The sequence below is a fragment of the Hesperophylax consimilis genome, chromosome 4 (assembly GCF_061612785.1).
Source record: "Hesperophylax consimilis isolate HC1 chromosome 4, BYU_Hcon_1.0, whole genome shotgun sequence".
Taxonomy (NCBI): domain Eukaryota; kingdom Metazoa; phylum Arthropoda; class Insecta; order Trichoptera; family Limnephilidae; genus Hesperophylax; species Hesperophylax consimilis.
In genome coordinates this window covers 12058694-12085164 of record NC_142839.1, presented here as the reverse complement: position 1 = coordinate 12085164, position 26471 = coordinate 12058694, and the positions used below count along the sequence as shown (strand labels likewise).

General features: G+C 33.5%; 1 protein-coding gene across 6 annotated transcripts in view; it reads left to right on the top strand.

Moving 5' to 3' along the window:
- LOC149424207 (uncharacterized) overlaps positions 1 to 26471 on the top strand; it is a 558416-nt gene that overhangs the window by 413430 nt on the left and 118515 nt on the right. The gene's annotated exons all lie outside the window — the stretch shown is intronic.

Genomic DNA, 26471 nt, shown 5'->3' with positions numbered 1-26471 from the left:
ATGCCTAGTGAGGGGGACTGAATACTTTACATACTTTGTATTTCTTAAAATAGTTACCAATAAAAAAAGTAAGTTTAATAAAAACATATTGTAGATATATTGTTATAAGGTCATATTGTAATGATTATATACAGGGTTATGGGACGTACTTCAGTGATTCTTGTCATTATTTGGAGTAGAATTGTAATGAAATTTTAATCTCGGCGACTTTTTTTTTCACATATCATCACTGGTTACTCAGCCGAGTATCTGCCTAACCCCATCACCAAACTCTAACTGATTTTTTAAGTTTTCAGTTGAAAAAAATGTCATCGGAGACCAAAAATTCTTTTAATTTTTTTACTCTAGATTATGTTCAAAGGAATTACTGGTTAAAGTATGTCAAATACGCCCCTTAATACCATCTATAAATAATAAGGGTGAGGCGGAGCAAACTGGCGAGTTTTGAGGGGCATTAAATAAAGAACGATACAAATTAGGGAAATAAGTTTGGTTTATTCAAATTAGTAGATAATCCCATTTTTTACATTATTTTTTTTTAAATTATAACAAAATGGCGGCCGTCAGCAGCAATACATTGATGTAGGCGATCTCTGAAGTTTTCATATGATTTTCCGCGTATTGCGGTGGATATGATTTATATTTTGATGGAAATCCGTGCGGCCAAACTGTAATTTCCTGAAAAAGCTTCATCCAAAAAACGAACTTTCAAAAAACTAAACAACATCAATAATGTCGTATTTTTAAAACTTATCACACTTCAAAGTCACGAGCCGCCACTAATGCTGTCAGCGGTTTTTGCGGTTCACGTAGTCAATAACACTCAATTTTTAAACAACCATTAATTTGTAGGGATAAAACCACAAATCTTCATGAAGGATTCTCCTCAAAGAGCTGTTTGACATCCCCACAACAACCGCGTTTTTCCAAGTTGATCGTTTTGGTGACTGCTCAACTGCTTGTATAACCATCTGCACATTTTCGGGGGTTATAACGGGGACGATAGTGGGAACACAGTGAGACTACTCACACCTGCCTATCCTAACCCCAACCCGAGCAGTCGAAAATCGTCGGTCGGCTCCGTCCCACCCTGTACATATCCAATTATCCTAACATTTTCATATTTATTTTGAAGCCAAATAATGATATTAAAGTAAGTTTGTGTTGGAACATTTTACAGAGTATCTCTGGTATCTTCGTATACCTAAGTAAAATGTTGTACATAACATGACATTGTTTCATTTAATTAAATGATATTATTCGTACGTGGAACTCTAGCCTCTGACATTGCTAGTAACGAGAATGAAAATATAGCGGTGGACTTAGTTGCGGTATGTAATGACGTCAGCAGCGGTTGCTATTAGTGCTCCGTCGCTATGAGCCCACGTGGTGCCATAAGCTGGATACTTTGGCTAACTATATAACTTAATAACCAAAAGTCCACCTAGCCGCCGGGAAACGTATGGAAATTATCACCTCTCGGGAGCTAACTACACATAATATTTGCGAGTTAGCTTTAACTAATTTTCATTCAGACGTGTTTCACACTCCCGCTCATGTGAATAACTTTAAATTAATTTAAAGGAGTGGCAAAGATGTCTTTATTTTAGGAATGGTATATCCTCGCTAGTGAATTGATTGATTAAACCTAAGGAACGTATAAACTTCACCTTTTCCTATCAAATTTGTTTATTTTGACGAGAGTTTGTATTATTTGTCGCATTTTGGTCATAGACACAAATTAATCGAATTCATGTAGGACGTTTTCACCCACTGGGAAAATATCCACTTACCCAGAGTAGTAATCGTGTAAACGCTACTCTTGCGACCCGCTTTCACTACACCCTCGATAATCATCTGCTCCCACGTGTGTTCCATGTTCCCACGCCTCTTACACAGAATAGAAATATAAAGTTAGAAAAGGACTCGGTGTGAAAAGGAGCGCAGTACTTTCACTGCCTTTGAGGCGTTAATTGGCGGAAAGTGTGTAATTTTGTTAAGTGGCACTGTGCTCCGGAAAATCCTCAGGGGTGAAGGAACGATATTCACCTGAAACTATCCTCACGTAGAAGGGACGGGGCGAGTCCGGGTCGCCTCCAGGGCGTGTTTCAGCTCTCACCGACTTGTAAAGGATTTGCTGTTTTGCGCACCAAGGGTGAATCGGGAGCTTTCGGGCCACGCATTGTTTATTATCTTTTTATTTCTGCCATAAATTCCGCAGAACCTTCTTCCTCCGCGATTTAACGAGCTTAACAATATTAAGCAACTGTGTCTCCGAAGGCACCGAGCTTTATGGCCGTACGAGATAACTATATTGTTTGTCACCCGCTTTACTCGTTTTCACCGCTAAATTCACATCTTAATGTTGGTTTTGATCGCGAAATTATCAGTAGTGGTTAAATTATTAAAAACTTTTTTAGTGAAAAAGTTTTTAATGAAAATTACTCAGTTTTATCATAATTACAAGGTGACAAACTCCAAAGTAGTATTTTATCATCCAACTTTTACTACAAATTAGTCTAGTTAAAAAAAATTCACCGCACATTATTTTTAACGAAATTTATACTCTCAATATAATTTTGCAGGATCTGTCTGGAGTTTTGCCGGTTAGGAATTAATATTTCAGCGTTATTATCAAGTTTCCTAACCTCCTTTGTGTGATTAGTTTCTGGATGACTTGAATTCTGCGGGCTCTGATCCCAATACTGCGCTAATTATGCACTTGATGAAAAAAAATTGATGAATAACTTTCGAAAACACTTGGGTTTGGTTGAAACTTTAAACTTATTTATGAAAATTTATTTCGACATTCAGAAATAACTAAGTAGATAAAAATATAAAATGATGATTTGTGAGGTAGAAATATTTTCTGTGTGTTAAGTTTAAATCAAAGTCATTTCATTCTTAATCAGCTAGCTATATGCCAACATCTGAATGTTTTCATACAGTCGTGCTCAATGAAATGACGAATTCCTTCACATGTCAAGTAAGTAGTAGGTCTGAACATGAAGCACTCTCCGTATGCACAGCGATACCAGAATTAGTTTAAACTTAGCCGACGTAATAAATCGCACAGTAGGAAACACAGATTGTAATGTCGGTAAACACTTAACAAGTAGGCTGCACTAATGACAATTGTTCAAGGGAGTTGGAGAAGTTTGTCAGGAAGCTACAAGCCGCTCGGCACCTTATTCCCTGCATTAAACCCTCACTTTTATGATGACAATGCGCATCGCAGCCCGCCATCCGAAGTGTTAGCTTAAGTAATTTGTTCTAGACAACTTTTACTTACCGCAGTATCGTGAGAGACTTTACTTGTCACGGGAAAAACTTGTACGGATAAGATTCTTAATAAGTTTGCTGAAGTGTGAGATTATATACCGAGTGTTAATTTGTATCTCATAATCTACTGATCTTACGGATTTAAATGGTTTTATGAATCACTGCTCACTTTTCACAAACAACTTCAAAGATAAATAATGTTTGATAATGAAGTGCCACACAACCTTGCTACTAATCGATCACGCCTAATTTTAACTTCTTTATCAGTTAAGATTAAAATTAGAGTTTTCCTACGTATATAACGCAAAGATAAAAATACGTAAATTTAATGCGTGAAATCGCCTCCACGCTATTATATGCCAATTTCCTAATAAATGTCATTACGGAATTCGACAATTTCAGTATTTGTATGAACACGTGTTCCGTTCCATTATTTTTTTTATGTTTTGTTAAAAATTTAAAAGCTTGATAAAATGACTAACTTTATTGTAAATATATATTTTATAAAGTTTCTTCTCTTCTTAGAAGCCGCTAAAATCACTCTGGCGGAAACGGATACGAACAATTGCACTTATTTCAAGGATATGCGAATATTTCCTGTATTGAACTATTGTTAGAATCGTATGGTAAATGTTCTCAACCCTTTGTTCTCCAGATCATCCCATAAGGGTTGCTCTTCTAGAGATAAGGGCTTCCCATCGGAACCGGAAATCCCTTACTATCTCGGTTTTGCCCCAGAAGCTATTCTCCACCTTTTTACATAAGACACTTGTATTTTCTTTTGTTATAATACTCCCATAAATTCCCCTCTGATTCTTTCTTTTCCTATCTCCCGTCAAGAATATTCATCCCGATTATAGATCAGGAAATGTCAAAGTAAGAACAACCCAAGATTTGGATATTTTGGTTATTCTTATATTTCCAACAATCTTTTCAGCATAAATAAACTATGCCTTTTTAAGGTTCATCTACGCGTTCATAGATGGCGGTAATTTATCGTGATGTTATAAAATTGTACCGATGATTCAATCCAATATTGTATTCGCATGCCTTTCTTGAAATAATTGAATTTTTATATGGACTAAACTATTTATTCATATTCTTACTGCGTATGTACGGGCTCAAACAAATAATTCATCTAAATATTTTAAAGTATAACTTGCGAAAAGCGTATTTTAATAAAATAATTAAATTGACTATGAAAACGTAGATTATAACGAACGTTGCGTTTAAACTTGATTTGTTTCAACGAATAAACTGAAGAAATAATTTTATTTTTCGTTTTGTTTCGCCGATCTAGCTAAACAATTTATTTCGGAATCTCGTATCCTCGATTTCCCCAGGTATTCCTTAATCTTGTGGTTGCTTCCGAAATTCAACAAATACGTATATAAATACAGGGTGTTAAGGGACGTAATTGACTCATTTTAACCAATGATTCCTGACATTTGGAGTAAAAAATTTAAATGAAATTTTGGAATGCGGTTAATTTTTTGACGTTTTTTTTTCAACATTAAACATAAAAAATCACTAGGTATCAATTCATTACCGGGTTGAGGGGTTGGTCAGTTACTAGGCTGAGTGACCAGTGACGACATGTAGAACAATTTTTTTTAGGTTGCTTTTGAAAAAAAAATATAAGAACATAAAAAAGTCACCGGTTTCCAAAATTTCATCCTCATTTATATCTCCAAATAATGTCAGGAATCACTAGTTAACGTTAGTAAAGTAAGTTCCTTAATACCCTGTATGTATAACGGAAAACGGAATACTTTTGGCATTCCGTCCGCAACAGGGATGCGCAACTAAGATTGTCTAATGTGAAGATGCCGCCTTAAAGAGTTGTTTGGCATTTATTATTTTTGCTGGAAACCGACGGAAGAAAATTGCCCCCTGCCCCTGAAGTCTCCGAACCTCCCGAGATCACGTGCCCCTCCCCCTCTCCGCTCTACCCCTGCCCAACACTTCATCGCCAGCAGAATAAACACGATCCTAGTCTCGCCAGGAAATTGCGCCCGTTGGAATCTAATTTTGTGCATCCCGTTAACATTCCGCGGCGCCATGTTGGAAAACTGATTTTCAATTACGATTATTTTGAAATTTTATCATCCAATTACGTTTGGCAGCTGCAGACTGAATTTGTTTTCCCAAAGGAAGCGTCCTATTTGTTTTGAACGGGGCCTATTGGTTCGCACGTTATTCGCTTACTCATACGGGTAGTTTATATTTTTAGTATATTAAAAGATGTATAAATATCAGCTAATATCGACACAGAATATGTTCATGAAGGTAATTTTGACTTTTTAATGACAAAAACTATTTTTTACAGTTCTTAACACATATCTCTCGCCATATCTGTAAGCATGTCAATCGCCAATTCTATAATAAAAATAGAATGTCATACCACCGTACTATCTTCATTACAATGTATTGTATTAAACTGAAGACTCTTCGAACCTGAAAATACTTTTAAATTGAATCTTCGGTACTCAGCGTTATTTTCCACATTGCATTATTTTACTCTTTTAAAGCTTATTACTTGACTCGCGGTATCTTCATTATTAATCTTAAACTTCCATATTGCGTTATTTTATGATTGAATTTTCACAAATCAGTTCCAATTATTTAAATAATTAAATTTTATGTAATACTTATCGCTTTACCGCTTGTCTGAATTCTTCACACAACTGATTAAATTTTGAGCATGACACTTTAATTCAAAGCAAATATGAGTTCATCGAACCAGATTTCAGGCGATTAAAAAAAAAAGTGAATAAACAACCAATCAAGACAACCGAAAGTAGTAGGTATGTTCGATTAATATTTAAAAAATATCAACACATAATATAATTTTGGTTGTGATGTGATGCAAGTACGTAAAATTCTAACATTCTCTTAATTGAATTTTATTTCAAAAATAATATTTTTTATTGTTTTCAGTACTTACATATCACGAATTTATGTCGCCGTTCTCGGTGGCGTAATGATCAGCATAATTACCTTCAAAGCAGTTGTTCGGGGTTTGATTCTCGGCGGTGGCAATTATTTTTTTTATTTTAACATGATTAAAATAAAAATATGATTATGAAAAATCATGATTAACATGATTTTTCATGGTGTACGCACTATATAAAACTGACAATGAATAAATAAAATTTTAAAAAGCGTATTATATCATGAAACCGTTTAAATGTCTATTAAATATACACGCTTTAAGACTGATTATAAAGCTACTGAAAACTGAATCGTAGTACCTCCATTATCCGTATTAATGTTCCTCATCGCATTTTATTAACTTTTAAGTTTCATTATGAAGCTTCTAAAATGAGCCGCGTGTTTGTGACGAGCCCATAAACCGTAGTCAGTAGTAACTTCGCCCCGAGCGAGGGCTGTAATGTAACTAGATATAAACTACGCTAACTCTCTATCCTAATTTTAATTTAAACCTTCCCGTTCGGTGCTTTATCTACCCGAAGCCTGTTGGACAGTTTGTGCCCGGTTTTACATAAGGCCGCTGTGTTTGAGGTTACCCGGAACTGTCCGTGACTATTTTGCGATCTTGGGTATCAACGAAATATCCGTTGCATATCCTCACCTGAAGAGAATATCAATAGTTATAAAGCTTCAACTGCATTTATCAATTTGTTAACGCCCTTTTTAGGGTTTTTTTTATATGTGAATAGTAAAAATTATGCAATACATAATTTATTATACCTGTCTAAGTGACAATCTTTTGTATTTGTTAAGTGATATATTAAAGTTGTCCAATTCGTATAATTATTTCCCTTTTTAAGTATTCTGGGCAATGAGGAATACACATGGTAGTTAGTCCCAGATTTTCTGCACTGAAATAAATCCTAATTTCTAGTAATATGTAGTGGAATCCGAAAGTTTATCAATGCAATCAACTCTGGACTATCAAATGCATCATTTATAAATACTAAGTCAATTGCAAATCCTTCTGTACGACAATGCATATTCATTTCATTTAAAATAGTGTTGTAGTTCAATAAAATTGTTGTAGTTCAATAAAATTGTTGTAGTTCAATGAAATTGTTGTAGTTCAATAAAATTGTTGTAGTTCAATAAAATTGTTGTAGCACAATAAAATTTTTGTAGTTCAATAAAATTGGTGTAGTTCAATAAAATTGTTGTAGTTCAATAAAATAAGATTTTAACAATTTGTTAAAATAAAATCTACCAGTAAGATAATTCTTAAACCAGGCTAATATGTTGCCAAGCTTTTCTTATTTCCAAATAAGAATTTTATGAAAAACTGTTTCTAAGGTTTTTCTAAAAACAATATACACTGTTTCTACTCGTTGTTTTTCTTTAAAAGCATTGTTTATAAAATTTTCAGAAATAATTAAATTGGAAAGAGTTCTTCTACTTGCCATAAATCCAAACTAGTGAGGTTATATTACAGGTTTTATTTGTGTAATTAGTTTGTCCAGTATAAGGTTTTCAATGAGTTTAGGTATGGTGGATTGAGTACACATCGGTCTGTAATTACAAACTTCACGTTTAGTCACCCTTTTTGAAAATTGGATTCAAATAACTAATTTTCCATGTATGAGGAAAAAGTCCACTATATAAAAAGAGATTAAAAAGTTTGGTTAATGGAAAAGCGTTTTACTTCTATGATATATGATACATTCTTGCATTTTCGCAGATTTGAAGCTATGTAGAGATTTAATTTTTGTTATTACATTAAAGATACTTACGGTAAACTGTAAAATATCACTCATATCACGAGTTTCATCTAGAGTTGTTGTTGGAATATAAGCATCATTTGAATTAGCTGAATAACACTTTAACAATTCCATCTGTATTATTGCAATAGCTTCCATTTAGGTACTTAATGCTCGGGAAATCAGAATCATCTTGTTTGACTGATTTAGAGTATTTCCAAAAATAATTTACATTATTTATTATGGAGCTCTGAATTTTAATTTATTGTTATGACAGCAGGTTATGGAAATTTTGTCATGAGAAATATCTTAAATCTTTAATTTCATTATAATCAGAATTTTTTTCGCATACTTTATATTTTAATATTTAAGTTTTTTGGTGGTTAAAAGATCTATAAGTTCTTTGGAATACCATTTCGGGTAGGTGTTAGGCTTACATTTCATGGTTGGAATATACACGCTAATAGCATTTTCCAAAACAGCATATAAATTATTAGTAACTGTTGAGATCAATGAAATGCTAAGATTTCAAACCAAATAATAAGTGAATATAAATACAAATTTTCACCTTGAAAAAAAATTGAGTGTGCGTTTGTCTGTATTTGGTATAGTATCAATGATAGAGCGATATATCGATGCACATGTAAAACTTTTCCCAGACACTTATCATTTTACTCCGCAGAAAGCTTAGACGTTTCCCTGAAGCTGCTTTTTACATTAACCCCACAGGTGTGGAGGGTCTTTTTTAAGGAAAGGGAGGAGAGGAAGTTCTGGGAATGTAAAAGGTATGAGGTTTGGGTAGGAATCTAGGGATCAGTGTGTCCAGGAGTGACGGACATGTGAATATATCCCTCCAACTGCAGCGCAAGACGATGGGTCAAAAGACCAGAAGAGAGGTCAAAGGGTCTCCCCAGGCAGGCGCATCCTGAACACACCACACCTAATGAACCCGGGCACCCCTGCTAAATCACCCGCTTGGGGAACCTATGGCAGAGGTGTTGGTTATCCAATAAATGGTTCCCGAGGCGGCGGTATCCAAACCAGGGAGGGACATATTCATACTTTTATTTATATTTTTACTTTCTTAAACAAACGCAGCATTCCCACCTGTCGTCTGCGTCCATGAAAATAAGATATTCAGTACGTTATCCAGTCTGATATCTGTCCGTTTTGGTACACCATTTAAACTCAAATATTATTTTGATACCTGCAGAACATTAAAATTTTACTTTCAATTTGTTTTGATTTCAATATAACTACCTTTACTGCAAAACTATTAGTAACCAAACCTTTACATTTTCACTAAACTGAATGTAAATTTAACATAGTGGAAAGTTGATTGTTCACTTTCCTCGTAGCACATAAAATACCGTGAACGTCTTTGCCAAGTGTCGGGGCGCCAAGGGAAAGTTGTGTAAAGATTTGCTCCTTCCCCGGGTAGTATCTTTACGGGCTATGAATTTTAATGGTTCCATGACCATAGTCTTTTCCTTCACGTTCCGGTGTGATTTAACCCCCAGATCGGTCTCAAATGCAGACGCTCTGTATGCAGCTTCCTCCGCTTGCAAGAAGCAAGAAGGTCCACTCTTACGTGACCGACGCCGAAATAAAGAAACCCTTCGGCCTCAGATGTGATATGAAAGCCCCAGGGAAATGTAACCCTTACGCTCCGACCCCCTATCACTTTCGCACGTTATGTGTGTTTCTTATAAAAGTCTATATGACATGACATAAAAAACCGAGATATTTTTACAGGGTATGGTAAAAGCTGTTGTAAAAATGTCTTGCGTAATATTACGTTTGTTTTTAATATGGGAATAAATATAAAGAGCACCTTACTAATAAATGTGATTTGCATTTTGCACAAATTTATTAGTAAGGGGGTAAAAACTTTGTTTTCATGAACAATTCAGACATTTCTTTTTTTAAGTGTTAAGTCGGGTCTCCAGCGACCAAATATTTCAAAACATTGGGTCCGGGCCACAACATTTTTTTTTCCATCGGCCACGAAAAACAAAAACATTGTGCCCTTGCTTCATATTTGCACAAATATTTGTTCAATTTTTGTGGTAGTGTTGACGCTGGAGACGCGGATTTAATTAATCGTGGAATTTTTTTTTTCGGATTGTAGGAATTTTGTAAAAACATGATTTACACGCTTTTTTAATTTGGTTCCGCTTATTTATTTACAACCAAACCGTTTTCGCTCTGCTAGGGGCATCTTCGGACTGCTAAATTTTAGTGAAGACCTTACGTTATTACTGAATTAATCAAATATTTTGTTTTAAAGCACCACATTTATTTCCAATGTCGACTGGTTTTAATAGAACCACTCTTTCCTTAGACCCTAATTAAGGGAGAGTCCAATATAAATTTTGTTGTAACGAAGAAGGGGTTCTTCCGAAACCAGTCAATAGTTAAAATACGAAGAAAAAATCATAACAAAGTTTTTGTTTATTTTAGGGATAACTGAATGAGTAAAACTACAAATTTTTATCTCTAAATAGTATAAAATAAAGTCGATATCAGCGTCTGTCTGTTTGTGCGGTTAGTTCTTCGCAACTACGCAACGGATTTTCACTATCATTTAGAAAATTTCTTCCATATTTTTTTTTTTTTTTTATTATTATTTTTTTTTTTTATTTAACGCCCAGAGGGCTTTTACATGGTTGGTAGTATAATTTTAATTTGACAAATACTTTCAAACATAAAAAATAAGAATAAAATTACATTTGATAAAAGCTATGCAACAAGTCATACAAACACAAGAAACAAAAACAGAAAATTACAGCTATTTGTTGGTTTACATGATGTGTTTAAGAGTATTGTTGAAATAAATGTTTTAAATGATCCACAAAACTTGCCAAGTTGGTATTGAATATATCAACATCACCCAAGTAATGATTTCCCATGGTGTGAAGTCGTTGTATCGGAGAGTGGGCAATGTAGTTACGCTTATGTGTGCTGCTGTAGAATATTGTATTTTGTCGTGTTGTTACTGTGGGTGTATGTATGTTTATAAGTTGCAGGAGTTCACAACAGTCGAATTTAGAGTTAAGTATTTTGAATAAGAACGTTAAATCGTTTATTTTACGTCTATCTTCTAATGTATGTACTTTTAGAGTATTTAGTAAGAAATCGTATTTTAAGTCTTCGACAGGGATATTTAATTTAAAATTTATAAAACGTAGAAATTTTTTTTGTATTCGCTCAATGTTGTTAATGTGAATTTTATAAGATGGAGACCAAACTACTGAGTTATATTCAATTAGACTTCTTACTAGAGATACGAATAATAGTTTAATGGCTTGCAAAGAATTAAAGTTTTTAGTTGTTCTTAATACGAAGCCTAGTGTTTTCATACCTTTGTTCACAATTTGATGGATATGATTGGTGAAACTTAGTTTTTCATCCAAAATAATTCCAAGATCTCTCATTTCCGTGACTCTTTCTAAAGCTATGTTATTGATGGAATATTCGCATAAAACAGGATTTTTGTTTCTGAAGAAAGTCAAGGTTTTGCACTTTACTACATTTAAAAATAAATTATTTTGAACGCACCAATCTCTAAACTTACTAATATTTGACTGTAGTATATGGCAATGATTTATATCAGTTATTTTCTTGTATAGTTTGACGTCATCTGCAAAGAGCAATACCTTGACATCGTTGAAGCAATTGGTTATATCATTGATGAAAATGAGGAACAAAACCGGGCCAAGGTGACTACCTTGCGGTAGGCCACTGGTAGCCCGGAAAGCTTTCGACATCCAAGATTTTATTTTAACGAACAGTTTACGATTTGACAAATAGCTACTAAACCATTTTAGCATGTTATCCCTTATTCCTAGAGCAAATAGTTTTTGGATTAGTAGTTTATGGGATACTTTGTCGAATGCCTTCGAAAAGTCTGTATATATACAGTCGACTTGTTTATTTTCTGCAAATGATTGTATAATGAAGTTTTGAAATACCGTTAAGTTAGTTGCGGTGGATCTTCCTTTGATAAAACCGTGCTGTTTTTGATTAATTAATTTTATTAATTTGGGATAGATTTCATCAAGGACCAATGATTCAAAAAGCTTTGGCAGTACTGACTGTATACAAATGGGGCGATAATTAGCTATGTCAGTATCGTCTCCTTTTTTGTAGATCGGTGTAATGAAGCTAGATTTCCAGCGGTCTGGAAAATGTCCAAGGGACAAGAGACGGTTAAATAGTAATTTAAGTGGTTTAGAAAATGTATTAGAGCATGTTTTGAGGAATATTGGTGGAATGTTGTCTGGGCCAGCGGATTTGTCAGTGTCTAAGGAAAGTAATTTTTGTTCGCAACACTTTTGTGTGATTTGGCAGTTTGTTAAGTTTGTGGTCATATTAAATTTGTATTCGGGTATTTTATCATCTGGAGTGTCTTCATCATATACATTTTTGAAGAAGTCCGAAAAAAGGTTTACAATATCCTGTGTATTGTTTGCACTGATTCCATTCATATGCATTATTGGCGGGTAGTCTGTGTTTTCATTGTTCATTTTTTTAAGAAATTTCCAAAGGTTTTTGGATTTAAAGACAGTGTCCTCGACAGAGGTTATGTACATTTTGTAACATTGTTTGGAAAGATCTTTACATTTTTTCCTAGTTTCGCTAAAGATTATATAATCATTTATGGATTTACTTTGTTTGAATTTTTTGTGTTGACTCTTTTTTTGCTGAAGAGAGGCTGTAAGCTCTGATGAAAACCGAACCGGGTAGGTATAGCTTCTTGGTGTGTAAAAAGGTACATAGGATTCAATAGTATTAGAAAAATATAAATAAAGTTTATCTAACGATTCATCAACGCTTTCATCGGATAAAAAAGACCAGTCTGTTTTTGAGAAATGGGAGTTAATTGAGTTGAAGTCGGCTCGTTTAAAGTTTAGGACGCTTTGTGAAGGTTTCCTTTCATTATCACATATCATATTTAATTTAATGTATAGGGGAGGATGATGCTTATCTATAGGTAGAAGTGGATCATTTGAGAGTTCAACAGACATTTTAGGATAGTTTGATAAAGCCAAGTCTAATAAGCGATTGTTACTGTTATATATAAAATTATGTTGATGAAAGTTTAGAAAGTTTACCATGTCCAAAATTTCACGTGCACGATCGTTTTCACTTTCGTTTATGATGAGATCACAGTTATTTGCTTTCCATATAAGTTTGGTAAGTTATAATCCCCAAGAATAACAATTTTCGAGTCAGGATATTTTGATGAAATTGTTTCGATGTCTTGACAGTGGTTTCTATATGACTGAGGGTCAGAAAGTGGTGGTAGATAGGCCGTTCCAAATATAATTTTCTCGAGAGGAGTCGTTATTTGCACAAAAATATGTTCGATGTTATTGTGTTTCGTGGTTAATTTTCTTGCTGACAACTTCTGTTTTATTGCAATTAAAACTCCTCCACCTCTTGACTTGGAACTTGATCTGACGTTTCTGTCGCAACGAAATACTTTGTAGTTAGTAAGACCGAGTTCAGTCGATTTGATTTCCGAGTTTAGCCAGGTTTCCGTAAGTATAATGATGTCATGATGATGAGAAGGTAGAGCTGCTTGTAGGTCATCGAGTTTTGATCGCAGTCCGCGGATGTTTTGATAATAGATTTTTATGGTTCTGGTTCGGTTAGGTGGGATTTCTTGAATATTTTTGTAACTTCCTAGTTTTTTGGTCGATTCGGCACGATTTGGGGGGTGGAGTTAATGTATTTTATGGTGACATCTTCACCATTTTCTTTCCTTTTTTCCAGCTGAACCCTCAGATCGCTCAGAAATTTTTGTTGCGCCGGTGTTGAGTCGGGGTAAATTCTGACATTGTTCTTGAGAAGACTTCGTTTGCTTAGAATATTTCTGGATTGTGTTGAATTTCGTAGTTCTATTTTTATTGGTCTAGGCTTGTCATTTAATAATTTTCCAACCCTATAAAATTTAGAAATATTTTCATTTGCTGAATTGTCGATTACACCGATTATACTGGTGACAGCTGCCTGGTCATCCAAGATCCTGCCAGTTTCTGTCGCTTTAATGCTTTCGGGCACATTGCAAATAATAATATTTTTAGATCGCACTTGTTGTTCATTCATTTCCGAAATTGCCTCGCAAATATTAAAGTTGTTTTGCGAAGGATTTGCTCTAATATCCTTGTATTCACGCAGTTCACCTTCTAAATTAGCAGTTTTGGATGCTACAGCTGAAGACATGGTACTTATGGCACTTAAAATTTCACATGCAATTGGGGAAATTTTAGAGATTTGATCCTTGTTAAATTTGTTGGCAGGATCAAAAAGTACTTTATTTAAGGCATTGACAGCTATTTCTGCTTTGGAGATGAAATTTTGCACATCCATTGTGAAACGTTTAAAAATTCACTATTCACTGCTTATCACTGTTGGGAGACGATGATTTATTTTTGCTTTTGTTGACACAGTACACAAGTTCTTCCAATGCTAAATACTGCTATGTTAGTAAATAAGTGCTGCTTGTTAATATTCGATAATATTTATGTGTAATAATTCACTGTAATTAGTTTAAATGTTTAATTTTGACAGGAGTAGATCAAAATATGTTTGTACTGTCAAAAGAGCATTGTTGTAATGGTTCATATACATAATAAATGCATATTATATTTATAGAAAGTAGAGAAATGTCGAGCAACGTCGGGTACATGTCAGGTTATATTTATTATATTTAAATATTTCAAAGATTTTGTTTCATTTATTCTCATTATAGCAATCAAAAGGGTAACTGATTTTTAGATAACTGTAAATGTGCATTATTTATTCACAATTGGTTTTTATAACTTTGAATACTATTTTTCTAATTTAAAAAGGAATCCTTTAATCTTATATCTTTATCTAAAGCAAGCAAAAGTTAAACTGACTTTTAGATAATTGCAAAGTTGTGCATTATTTATTCATAATATTTTTATCAAATTTTAATCCATATCAGGTGAAAAATTCACAGTATTCTAGGTAATTTCAGTATTCCATTTAGCCTAGCCAGCATTACAATGGTTTATTCATTATATCTTGCATGCAACAAAGTAGTCGCCATTACCGTATGACTGCAGACTATAGCGCTGGATCTTGAGCGGCTAAAGCGACCGAGTCGGGTTTAGTCTGCATTATTCTTCTCGGTTCATATTTATCACTTTGTGTCGCGAGGCGAAGGGCGGGGGCGGGAGGCATTGAGGCGGGCCGCCTTCCTCACAAAGGTGAATGCCGTCCTTGGCTGAGAGAATCGCCACTCCATATCGCCACTCGCGACTCTGCCTCTCAATGGAGCGCCTAACACATTATGCAAGTTTGTTGCGGGAACTCTCAAATCCGGTTCGATGTTGAGTGAGCTTTAAGCTTGAACTTTAGATAGAGTTTGAAAATTAATAGCATGCTAAGAATTCTTCCATTCAAAACATTTGTTCGGGAAAGCAATTACAATTTCAACACTATTAGTTTTCAGTTGAAACAACTTGTTACTGACTTGTCAATATAGAAGCCTCATTTATAAATTTAACGATTCTTAAAATAACACTAACAAATCCTTCCCGAAGTTTGATTCATTATCAGTCCGGTGCTAGGTTTTTGGTTTCTAAATTTTGTTTGTTCTGACATATTTATTTACACGTCCTTTATTCTGTTAACAGAGATAGTTTGTTTTTTTATTGAAATAAAATTAATAGATCGTCTTGTTCTGAAAATTATCATGTTTTGTGTTGAAACATATTATGAGTATAAACACGAGAAAGCTTACAGTTTTCGGGATAAGTTTCATGTAATACATGTGCATTAAATACATCTCAGAGCAGTCACTTTGTAGCTTATTAATATAGTAAATTAATATAATAAAGCACATCGGATGCAATTGCAAAATTAACTAGCCTCGTTCATAACTCATTAGGTAAAGCATGGAAATGAATCAGAATTTTGATAAACCTCAAAAAAGCCCTTGGTAGCATATCACCAGACAAACTTATAAATAAATTAAGTTATTTTGGATAAAATGCTACAGCTCTAGAAATTATAAAAAGTTACCCTTTCAAACGCCCTCAAGTGGTAAAAATCAATTATGTGCTCAGTCAGCAAAAAATAAGTCATTTTAGCATACCTCAAGTTACAGTCCTGGCACTGTTACTGTTTTTCTTCTATGTAAATGACATATTTATACAGAAGCTATACGGAAAAAATGTCGTACTTTATGACACTGTGTTAATAAATGGAGCTTTTGACTGGAATACGGTTAATAACCTAGCAAATGCTGTTATAATATATTGAAAAACTGTTTCGATAAAAATCTACTATCCTTAAACACTGAATAAACAAAATTTATACCATTCTCTATCAATAAATTAAAACCAGAACTAAAAATTATAATACTTCGAATTAAATGAAGCCGAACTAATTGCTATCAAGCATGTTCTGTACTAAGTCTAACTTACAACATTAAATATCTTAGTGTAGGTATATATATATATTTGTGAACTGGTCAACAAAATTAGGAAACGTATTTATATATTAAAGAGTCAAGTAAGAAATATTCTTAGAACAGAAAACCTAAAAAGAATGAACTACGCTAATATTTTATCAGGAAATTGGTATGCTATCAATTTTTTAACTAGGTCATTTTTCTCCGTGCACATTATTATTATGTCTTATATTCCTTTTCAAAAGAAAACCAAGGATAGATTCAAATTTCAACTGATTCAAGCCCTTAAAAAAATCTAAATCGATAAAGGAACGAACTTTAAAAGAAACGAGTTTATTTTTTCTCGTAATATTTGATGTTCCGAATTAATAACTTCTTTATTTCGGTCACGAACTCATCTCATTTGTCTATGTTGGCGATTTTATTTTATTATTTCTCTTCTTGCCCTTAAAGCTGTTATTACTTATGATTAGCAGTCGAGGCATGAATTCTTGAAATTGACAGTCAGAGATGAAAGGCGAACCTTTCCACTGAATATAATTGCCTGCATTTGCTAAGTTTTAGATCGTGATTTCATTACGATTCCAGGCTGCATCTCTTCTTGTCAGGAACATACAAACTTTCAAGTAACCTTCAAAGCCAGTTAGACAGCCAATAATTCTCTTGAATGTATAAGCATTCACTTCTTATTTATTGAAATAGTTCCTTTTATTGAATCGGTTCATCAATATACACATCTACCTAATAAAAAATCTGAAAAATTACTTTTCCTAAACAATCATTGTAAACAATTTCCGTTTTAAATTTTGTTTAAACTGAGATTTCTTTAAAACTTTGCTTGAAACTTTATTTAAATTGAAAAAAAATGAATCAATTCATTCATCAATGGCCTGCAGTCCCGTTTTTAACAGGATTACGAATAATTTGAAGAGATTTTTAATGAATAAGCAATCAGTTAGTTTTTTCCGTGTATTCTGATTAATTATTTATATTGAGTACTAGCACAGCCCGTGAAAAATCACGGGACATTATAATCGTAGGATTCGTAAAGCTAAATAGTACATGATGTAACAGCCCGTACCCGAAGTATTTTAACCAGCGATTCCTGAGAATATTTGTCGTAAAAAATATAGACGTCATTTTACTGTCCAATGATTTTTTTTCAATTAAATATAAACAACAACAAAAATTCAATCACACGTCTTTTGTACAATATTTTTTTTGTTGAAATTGTGTGATACTTTAAATTGATTACACCTGAAGTTAAAATTTTATATCTCCTTAAATTACAATATTGAGGAATTTGAAGGTTTGCAAGCCTTCGAAAAATAACTTTAACTGGATGGACCTTAGTTTAGCATAAAGATAAATTATCAATATCTGTGCGTATAAAAATATTGCTTGGAGGGCTTACATTATAATGCACATATTATATAACATCCCAAGTAATATTATAAATGCGAAAGTGTGTTTGTTGTTTGTTTGTCCTTTTTTCACGACGCGATGGAACGACCGATCGACGTGATTTTTTCCATGGGGATAGTTGAAGGACTGGGAAGTAATCTTTTCATCCTGGAAAAAGATTTCATTCCCGTGCGAAAATTTCTTTGTGCAGTATTTTCTCCTTAATACAGCCGCGGGTCAAATCTAGTTATAATGTATTTATACCTATCTTTTGGACGATAGGTTTAGGAGATGCAATATTCGAACCCAAAAAAGTGTAGGCTATCTTTATTACATTTCAGTACGTAACTTATTTTCGACCAAAGTTGGAGATACATTATTTTAACTCTAATTGATTTGTACATTGGGCTTCAATAAACATAGAATTCTCCTACAATCACTTTCGAAGTCTCTTAGTTAAGCAAATCAGCCAATAAGCAAAACCGTTCACAAAAAAACCTCAGATAATCATAAATTACTGCCAAGTGAAGTAACAATACACAAATAAGTAATATCGCTACATTGTATCGTACCTTTCTCTTCAGAATTTGATTTGAAAGTAATGTAGTAATTTTGGTCATAATATCTATATTTTACGATATTTCCATTTGATTGTAGTACTTTTGTACTGGTAGGGTTTGGACCACAATCTTACATTATCTTTTTATGGTTCTATGCTTTTGAATTAAATATTTCGGGTCGACTGGATTACAAAAAGATGTATCTATGGGAACGTGAAATTCAGTCGTTACTAGCATATTTTTATTATGTAATATTTCCAAATAGTCGACATTCGTTATTTGGTTCACTTGCCCTATTTCTTCAACCTTGATTTGAGGTGAGTTTGGGTTTTCAACATAATATTAGAGGATGTAATGTTTATTTGACTTGACATTGAAAGATATTCCCCGTCGCTAGGTATTTTTTCATCCATAAAAACTGATCCATGAAATCAGTTTCCATTTGAAACAATTTATATTAGAGATTTTGTCGACGCTCTATTTTCAGCAAGCAGTGTCATTTTTATACTTGGTTTTGCAGGTATAAAATTTAATTGACATAAACTATAAACGAGACAAGGACTCCGTATTGTTTGTTCCATAAACACGATGTCCGGAAACTCGTAGTACAAGCGGTAAACTGGTGAATCTGCATCAAATTTGTAGTAATTTTTGTGGTATTTTTGTTTTCATTCAGCATTAGTTTTCGAGTAAATCTTGTCCGAAGTTGGAATTTTTAGTTAAAAAAATCGGACTCTAGGAGATTAATGTCAGTTGTTTAATGTCTTTTAAAATTTGTCGAAACGAAGACTCGGCTCCAAAAGTTTTTTAACCCTTTAGTTCCAAAAAAAAATGGAAAAAAGGTTAAAAGTGCTCTAAAAAAAGTAAGTTTTTTGTGTTCAGGTATTCTAGGTATTTTTCATTAGTTGTCAAATTTAATCCCATGTTGTGGGTCTCATTGCCTATTTCCATATATTTTGTTTTGTTTACATTCATTTTTTTTGTTTGTTTATTTTCAGTAATTTTGCTATTTTTCCTGTCTGCATATATTTTATTTATTGCGTCTATGTACTCTTCACACGAAACATTAACGTATCGTCTATGATGTAGATTCTCCAGTTTCCCGCTTGTACTTTGAGTTTACAGACACCGTGTATATGTCAATTTTTCAACAAGACTATATAGTTTTTTAACTCGAGCAAAGCTGGAGTGTAACTACTTTTTATATAAATAACCGCACAAAAGTCCCAACTGCTCTGCTGTCCGGAGCCAGTGGGAAAATTTCATTCCCGATTGGCGTATATTGTGGTGCTGAATAGAGTGGGGGAGAGAAGGAGTTGGCAAAGACGAAGGTTGGTAACTAATTGGCTGTTCAGGTTTGGTCACCAAACCCGGATAAAACCATTTCAAGCAACGTTTCGATTTTGAATCGTGGTCTCTCACCAGGGCGATACTGATAGTACCTATCTACCACTCTAAGTTATATTAATAATTTGATCATAGCTTCTCATAGTGAGTCTAGTATCGGAGCAAATTTCTATGAATCCTTTCATTCCCTCATATGAGTGGGGAGTCGTATTCGTGTTTAAGTTAATTACTCCGAGATGAATGACTGAAGTTATTTCTTCATCTGACGCGAATGGAGTGATCGGTATCTCCCGAACCCCTTCCCCTCCCACTCCTCTTCCCAAACCCTTGATTTGTGGACACGTCGACTTCTGGGAACTTTTCTGGCAGAGTGCCATTGACTTGGGTGTCTTTGATCAGGTCTTAAAGTGGTTAGGAAAATAGTGCCACCTCTGAAAAGGATATAAAGCTTTGACTTGCTGCAATATTAATATGTAGTATGTTTGTTTTTTTTACTCGCAATATGGATGAGAGTAATTATTACAGGAAGAACGCCAATATTATTTTATATTTTTTGATTTGTGGCACGTTTTATTGATGAAATTACGCAAATACTTAGGACGGGTTGTTTCGGAGAATTTGAACAATTCATCAAATTTCAACGTTCATTTTCGGCATCTGTGAAAGTCCTATTCAAGTTCTGTTACTATATCATTGTAGGCTAGTTGCTTGACAAAACTGAAATAAAAACAGAACTTGAAAAAATCTTTCACAGAGCTTGAAAATGAACGTTGAAATTTGATGAATTGTTCAAATTCTCCGAAACAACCCGTCCTTAATAATTTTCTGCAGCTTACGTAATTCACTTAGGCCCAGTTGTTTCATAGAAATTCAAGCTCACCCCTCAGATCATCATCTGACCATCAAATGGCCATTCAGCGCCATTTTTAGACGGTTGAAGATTTCCGTTAAATGCCGATTTCAAACCCGTTTCAGCTTCTGAACGAGTTGTGACCAGCAGAAATGTTATATTACTATCATGTTGTTAAGCTTGTCAGCTCATTATCAATACCTAGAATCGGCGTTCAACAGGGACCTTTCAAATGTAAATAAAAACGAAATGGCGATGAATGGCCATGTGATGAAAATACATTTGAATACATTGCATTACATTTGAAACAACAAGGCTTTAGTGTTCGAATTCGAGCTAAATATAAATTGAAAAAAAGAAATTTTTATTTTATTTTTGGAATAACTTAATGAATTGTAATATTTAATTATTGAAGACAATATTAGTTATTCCTCAATAACTTTGATAGATGCTTATTCGAAGTATGATACAGTTAAATATGACCGAAGGAGATAGGGTCCCATTAGTTGGTAGAGCGGTGCCCCAGCAGACCGTATATTTTTCTGTTTTTCCAGTTTCAAATTGTCGTTTAGGAATCAATAATATTGTCTTCAATAATTGGCAATAATAATATTGTCTTCAATAATTGAGAAAAAGTTGTTTATTATATTATACTGTTTTGTGATCTTGAATTTTTCTCTAAAATCTCTTGATCAGTGCAACACCACCGGTGTCGAGAAATTCCAAAAACTTTTTAGTCTGGTTTTTCTACATTACATTGAGCTTTGAATTTTTCATTTAGGTATTGAATTTAGACGAGATATAAATATGTTCTTATCAGTCGGTTCCCTCTTTTGACGTCAATGGTCGTCTCGTTTGTTCCAATAGAAAAAAACGTAGTGAAAAAAAAGTGTTTGAAATTTCAAGCAAAGCCGAGTAGTAAAAACGAGCTGAAAAAAATATCACATTCATATCACACACAAGAGCCTCGTCTCTTTATGGTGAGGAAAAGCTATTATTATTTACCTTTATAACACTGTATAATATGTATAAATTGTATATTTATTGTAAAAAACATACAAATAAAAAAATAAAAAATATATATATATTTTATTTTATTTCCAAATTGATATTTTGCTACCACATAGGTACATAAAACATATTATTAAATATAATTCTGCGATCGCTGAATCCACGGAAACCTGAGTATATTCACAATATTCATATTGACTGAGCATGAAAATAGCGTGTGCGGACTTTTCACCGTCCTTTTAAAACCCTATTCAGAATTATATTACTTAACAAATGTAAATTCAATCTGCCGGACGCGATCGGGTTTGCTTCGGGATGAATACTTCGCTATATTCCACTTGATTTATTAATTTCAAGTCATATATACCTACTCTAAAACTGGCAGATAGAACGCTGGTCAAGCTATACTATAAAAAGCTCGAACCTGACTCGACTGACCGGAACTAACTCCAATCAGGGCTACCGAACGTTTGGTTAATTAGTTTCACGTTTCTTGATAACTGTCACTGATCAAGTGTAATAAAATTAAATTTTTAACATTTACATTTAAGAAATCCTGTTTTAACTCTACCGTTTGTATTTTGTCTGCATGTATTTTTTGGAGTGTTCCGTTTTAAGTTGGTGACCGTTTTACTGGTTCAGTAAAGATTATTTTTCAAATATGAAATCGTCGTGTTTATTTAGACTTTCTTATTCGTATTTTTTCAATATTATTTTACCTGCCTGCCTTAAGAAAGCTTGAAAAAAGAATTGTTATTGAGATGATGACGCTTCTTTCATTAAAAATATGTTTAAATAATAAATCGTTTATAATTAAATAGGTAGGTACTTAAGTGCTTACAAATCTTATGACTTCAGAGGAAATTTTTGGTTTTTATTATTAAGTGTGGGTTGTTTCACAGAATTTAAGCAATTCATCGAATTTCAAACGTTCATTTTCTGGTTCTGTGAAAGTCCTATTCAACTTCTGTTATTATATCATTATAAGCCAGTTGCTTGAAGAGATATTTCACAGAACTTTAAACTTTTGGAATCGGGCCGCTAACTACAACATTCCTTATGTAGACGGCGATAAGGTATAAATTCCCGCTTAACATCAGTCATCGGTTTTAATTATGCTAGAAAAAAAAACATTGCTAAAAAGCATTTTATTTCATTTTACGAAGTTCGGGCACAAATAAATATTTTCAATGTTTTACGATCATTTTTTAAATAACTTAATTTGCCACATTATTAATTTCCAATACAATTCACCCATAACCGAAAGAGGGATCGTAAGTGGGACTACAACTTTAAAGCAGTTTTTATAGGCCTAATATTTTTTCTTGGCTAATAAAAAGACTTATCAAAAAATGCTTCATTATTTAATAAGCCAAGACGTGTCAAAAAATATTTCTAAGCGATAAAATTTTCAAACTAAAAACACATGATTTTGTATTACTTCGTAGTGCTTCGCCTTAACCTCCACCAACTATCACGAACCTTTCGAAGAATATTAGGTTTGGTGAAGTTAATAATTCATCATGCAGGATTTTTACCATAGCATATTCATTGAATCTTATAACTTTTTAAAACTTAGTTTAGTAACAGACGACTCTTAAATAACATTATTTGCTTATGCAACTAATGCATTATTTTATATTGAACAGTAGCGTGTCGAGGTTTTTTTTGCGTGTTCGGGATTTCGTATAAATGTCTATCGTCGGCATTACTGCCAAAAATATTGGCAGTGTGTTTAGTTTGAATCGTGTTTATAGATTTTTGCACAGAGGATTTCGCCGAATTGTTTATCAAAGTAGCTTAGCTTTTCGTTTATGATATATTTATTAATAAATATAAATCACTATAAACGTTATATTACCCGTTGCGCCATCTCAACATCGATTGAATTAGAAGTAATCCGTTTCTTTCTGGAAATAAACCGGAATGATCTGGATGTTACTTATTTTATCTTGTTCAATAAATCGAATCTCCAACTGTGATGTCTCTAGTCGCGATTCGGCGCTATCCACTCTCGCTTTATCTTAAAATCAATATCTTTCAATGGCTCTCCAGAAGCCTTAGATTACGACAAAGGCTTGTAAATAATACTAACACCAAATCCTAGAAACCTATAAAAGCTCGGGATAACTCGCTGGGGCTGGCTTGAGCCCCTTCGGAAGATAACTTTGGATGGATAGCAGAAAGACACATCTTTATGGCGTCATAAACCCGAACGGTTTGTAACAGTACGGAGAGACGTATTATTTATTAGATACAATTGCATTTTCATGATTAATGGCTAATAAATGTTTGGAACTAAGATAAATGTCTTAACTCTTTCAGTCATTACGCGGATCAAAGGGATTACCGATTTTATTTCTCATCTTTATTGCTCAGCTGTCTATTAAATAAAAATAATGTAACATTGATCCAAATAGTTTCGCTGGGGATTTTTATTCTTAGAACAATTTAATTCAACTTCCTAAAAACACCTTTTTTTGTCTTACCAAACGAAATATTTGTTTTACGGATATAACTTTTGTGCTAAAAGCGTTAATGTTATTTTGTGCAAAAGCTTTTTCTCCTATAAAATTTCATGGAAGTCAATGACTCCTATATTTGGACGTTGTTTTTTTACCCAACCCTCGGAAAAGTTTCTCCTTCGACCATCCCCTCGGAGGGGAGGATAGTGAAGTTTTTTCTTCGATAGGTATAAAATTATAAACATTTTTTTACAGAAATGCTCTTCCCTCTTCGATATACGTGACTGACTTCCGGGAAGAAACTTACCCACAATTCATGAACGTATACAAGTCCTGTTCTCTTTAAGTAGAAAATAAACTTTCAAAGAGATATTATGTGTTCTTCTGCCGAGAAATATGCTTCAAGTTCTTCTTTTTTTAATGTTAATTCAAAAAATTATATAATGTTACATCATTTGTAATAAAATATGTAACAATGTAATAATAATTTCATTACATGTACCCCCATAATTAATCTAAGCTTGTGTTTATGGGGGTTGTTATTATCCCGAATATTATCGTTATTTGTTTATTTACATTTTACAGTAAATATTTGATAAGATCAATTGTTTTGTTGTTCGATTAATGTACAAGTAAACAAAATGGTTTCTAACGTGGCATAAATGTTTCACCACAAAAATCTCCAATGTTCTCGGGTTCGTTTCCCAATGAATTTCAAAATAGACATGTAAAGATATTATTATACTAGTGGACCCCGCAATGCTTCGCTATTGCTAATAACTTTCTCGGGCGTCTCTGACTTCTTCCACCATTCACTACTGTATCCCACAATGTTACTGTTAAAAACTACATTACATTGACTTTAATTCGACTCCGAATCTCATTCAAACAGACAACAACAAGACATAAGAACAAACTTTTAAGAACGAATTTTTATACTAAGATGAGGATTTTGTCATTAACATACCTAAAACAGGTGTATTTAGCTCAGATCTACTAATATAATGATTTTATCATAAATAAATTTCGTTGATTTTATAAAAGCTTAATTATTTTTTTGTTTTTCATTCCGCAATATTCTCGTTATGGTTATTTGCCTCCACGAAATTGAGAAAAAAAATATTTTTACTACGTGTATATTATTTTAGCTGCATAAATAGACGGAACTCTTGAAGTGTCAGATAAACAAATAAAAAACAAACGTTTTCATCATTCGGCTCTTTCTTATAACCTTTATTTTTCCAACCCTTTCCCCAATACATCTCAATCACCAAAAACGAGATTTCAGCGTCGTTCACTACCCGCATGCTGCAGCGTCCGAATAGTCGGTGTTTGGAGAAAGCGGTCACGTAGCCCGGGCGATGGCCCTCACGTAGGGGGCCCTGCTTTCACAACTGGGGGCTACCGGGCTCGGGCCGAGGCCGGGTGATGGCGCGACACATAAATACTGCCTGAAGTCCCAACTTTCACCGGAAAAGACTGTGTTGTAAGATGGACGGAACTTTAAATATAAGTGGACTTTCTATTGAGGTTCTTTGTCTGAGATCTAGGTCTTTTTTTATTTATTTAAAAATATTTTCAAATACATCTATGTATTTTTTTACATTTATTTTATTTATTTATTTTATTAATACAAGTTTTAGAGGGTACATATGGTTTTTGTGATATTTCACCCTCCATGCTAGGGATGACCCTGTGTTATGGCGGGAGAATTTTTCAGTTTGAACAGAATCTATACATTACTATGATATGAAAAAGAAAAATAATAAAAATGATGAAGAGCTAGTTAGGGTTGCAAGAAGAGAATGGAGAAGTTAGAGGATTATAAGAATTACTCAAATTATTAGTAAATAGATCAGACTAATTATTTATTTACATACTATACTACATTAACTCCACACATGAGCCACTGAGGAAAATAAATTCCCTCAGGGCCTATGCGTTTTTGGGGATACTATGTGGAGGCTCATTTTGAGGAGAGAAAGGGGTGAACATGTTCTAGGAGGGAGGAAACACAAAAGCCGGCAAATCGTTCCACGGCCGAGCTGTTGAACTCAAGAACGAGTAGTAGGAGCGACTTGTAGCTTTTTTAATGAAAACTGTTTACACTTTTTAAAAATTATTTTCTTTTTGGATATACTTACTCCTCCCATAAACACAAGCTCCTGGAGCTCACCTTATGTAGTAGTAGAATAATTAGGAAAAAAAATATTTATTTTTCATGCTGTTATAATTTGAAACCTTGTATTATTTTGTAATAATTAAATAAATAAATAAAAATAAATATAATAGTGAAAATACAGGGTTTTCCAATAAGAGGTGTTATTTTGATATTCAATCGTTAAAGATCAATGGTTTCGTTGCTTGTGTGGCACGTAGCGCCGTCTTGTTGAAAGTAAACGTTGTCCA